The 2,812-nt window shown below is 35.6% G+C and overlaps 1 pseudogene; it reads left to right on the top strand.

Annotated features, from left to right (window-relative positions):
• LOC103505500 overlaps nt 1-2,274 on the top strand; it is a 4,344-nt pseudogene extending 2,070 nt beyond the window's left edge.
• The last annotated feature ends 538 nt before the right edge of the window (nt 2,275-2,812 follow it).

The raw sequence follows: 2,812 nt of genomic DNA on the forward strand, positions 1-2,812 counted from the left end.
ACTGGCCTTGTTAGCTCAGTGATCTACGCTTGTCTGTTGATCCGGATGTTGCAAGTTACGAATTCCAGTCAAGGCATTGAATATTGTCCCCTATAAAGAATAATTATTTGTATGTCTTTCGAGAATTTGACACTGCTAATTGACTTCTTTAAACATGTCATTCAAAAATCAGTCTTCAAACATTCACAATATCAGCCCTTGCGGTCGTCACGTCGAAAACCCATTCTTCAATTTGAGATCTGAGGTGTCAATGTACACAAAATCTATTTATGTACGTTCATATGCTTTGTCTTATTTGAATCCATATGTAATTCACAGGTTTTTGTGTGAATCAGATGTCTGGGTTAGTTGATTTCTACAAGATGGTTTCCTGCAGATAGTATATTAGCATAGATAGTCTTATCTTAACCCATTTTTTTGATTTCAACGTTGAAAACGTTCTTATCTGACTATCCCCCAATTTGGTCCGTCAAGTGATTGTCAAGTATTGTGTTAACGTCGATATTTATTGCAACAAATTTTTTTTTCTCCATTTTTCACAGCGATATCTCGGAAAGCCGACAAAATAGTTTTCTTCGTAGTTACGGAGTAGTATTGACCATAGACACCAGCCTAGAGAAATATTCACACGCTTATATCTGACGGTTATTACATACTATACGAGTACAAATTAAAATGAGGGACTGTCTTTTGTATGGATTTTTCTTTTCTTCCTATTCCACTACCTAGGCCCAGGCAATAGATTAAATTTAATTTTATGCAACTAAAGTAGAAGATGCTAAACAAGTGGTTATTCTAGCCTTTGGCTTGAAAAATCTTCTCATTCAGATAAGTGAAATGCCATTGACTGCAAATTGTAGTCATTGCTACTTTGTTGGTTCACCATTAGATATTGTAATCCGTCCTTCTAATATCTTTTAATCGTCCCTTCCTATATTTTAATTTTAATCGTCCCTCTATATTTTAATTCCGTTCCTTCCTATATTTTAATCCGTTCCTTCCTATATTTTAATCGGTCCCTTCCTATATTTAATCCCGTCTCTCTGTTATATTTAATCAGACCCTTACTGTATTTTAATATGCCCTTTTGTTTGATTTTTTGCAGCCAATAAGGCCGGACTTCTTCGATAGATCCAGTCATGGAGGATGTGCCAAACCGGTTGGCGATTTTCGAGAAATAGTTCTCAGGGGGTCATCGGTTTCTCAGGATATGAGCGTCAGCCATCTGTTGAAAAACAAGGTGAGAAATCAGCATCCAGACGATTGGTAATAACCAGGGCCATGCCCGCGCGGTCTTTAATAACGCCTGATGCGCTTATACCGACCTGTCTTAGATCTTTTATGATAGAAATTAGCATCACTTATGGGGACCACTCCACCTTCTAAAAAGACTGTCCAGAAGACATCTTATACTGAGGCGCAGTTCCCCTTGAGTAGTGATCCTATAGGTAACTAATCAAAGATCTGGCAGAAAGAGTACCCTGAATTAGGTATTTGTTGAGAAATGGTCTCTTTGCTAATTGAATCAGGACTTTATTCTTAGCCCAGTAGAAAGACGATAACTTCGCCATCAATCTCGATTTACATCAGATTATCATTCTAACAACTGCGTAGGTGCCATGTGAAGACAGAAGAAGAGGTTACCGAATCACAAGTCTATGGTGTGTTCTCGAGCACCTCTAGACGGAAAAAGTGATCAGTTCACTGTAGTCACAGGTCTTAGAGCTCATTTGATATTGACTTGAAAGTGGCATCTAAATTTTTTGGCACACGGTTTGCTTGTGGTTCCTCTGTAACGGGTGACGATGAAATTGTCATCCAGGGTGATGTGAAAGATGACTTGTTTGATGTGATTCCAGAAAAGTGGCCTGAGATTGATGAAGATTTCATTGAAGATCTGGGTGACTTGAAAAGGTAATTTCAAGTGAATTACCATTGGTTGTTTATTTATTGAATAATACCTTTCAGAAAGTAAGCATCCTGAAAAAGTGTCATACCTATAACTTCAGAGATCTGTCTTGAGTCAGTACAATAATTTTAATGAATCAAATTTAGCCCTACTTACAACATAGCATATTATGTCTTACCTACACATATTATTATTTCATGGGTTCAGCCTAATGGCACACTGCTCTTAACCATGAGGTCTTGTTTTACACATGGTTTTATTGTATTAGGTGACATAATAATAAAGGTGCACAACATGTTTTTTGTATATTTTATTACATAATGTATTGTTTATTAAAATAAGAATATTGTTCATTTGTTTACTCATCAAACTTCTTTTTCATTACCCAGGTATTACTGAATATATTGTGCCCAAGTACCTATTTACTCTTTTTTTTTATCATCAACTCTTTGATTGTTCTGTCCTGTTGTGCTGTTGACTTTTCTTTATTGGTCTCTATTATCCTTGGTGTTCCTTACTGTGGAAACTCTTAATTATTTTCACCAAGATTTTGTATTATGTAACTAATCCTGAAAGTCCATTGAGATTACCTATCTATGTATTTATGGCATAAAATAATGATCCAACAAAGTTAGTGATATACTTTCATTTATTTAAGCAAAAATAGAGGACTAAGATGTAAACAAAAATGTATAGTTTCACAAACCACTTAGGTGGTTTACCTACCTTCCTATGGTGAACTGCTTTTACCTACCTTCCTATGTATTTTTATAAACAAGAAGTGTAAAAGGTGCCCCTTCTAATGAATAGAAACATAAATTTAATGTTTTCAACAAATTTTAGGTTTTCCAAGTCAAATCTGTTTCTCACTTGGAGAGAACATACTCTATTTCCTCTTTGGTT

This window comes from Diaphorina citri, unplaced genomic scaffold (genome assembly GCF_000475195.1).
Source record: "Diaphorina citri unplaced genomic scaffold, Diaci psyllid genome assembly version 1.1 scaffold9, whole genome shotgun sequence".
Classification (NCBI taxonomy): Eukaryota; Metazoa; Arthropoda; class Insecta; order Hemiptera; family Psyllidae; genus Diaphorina; species Diaphorina citri.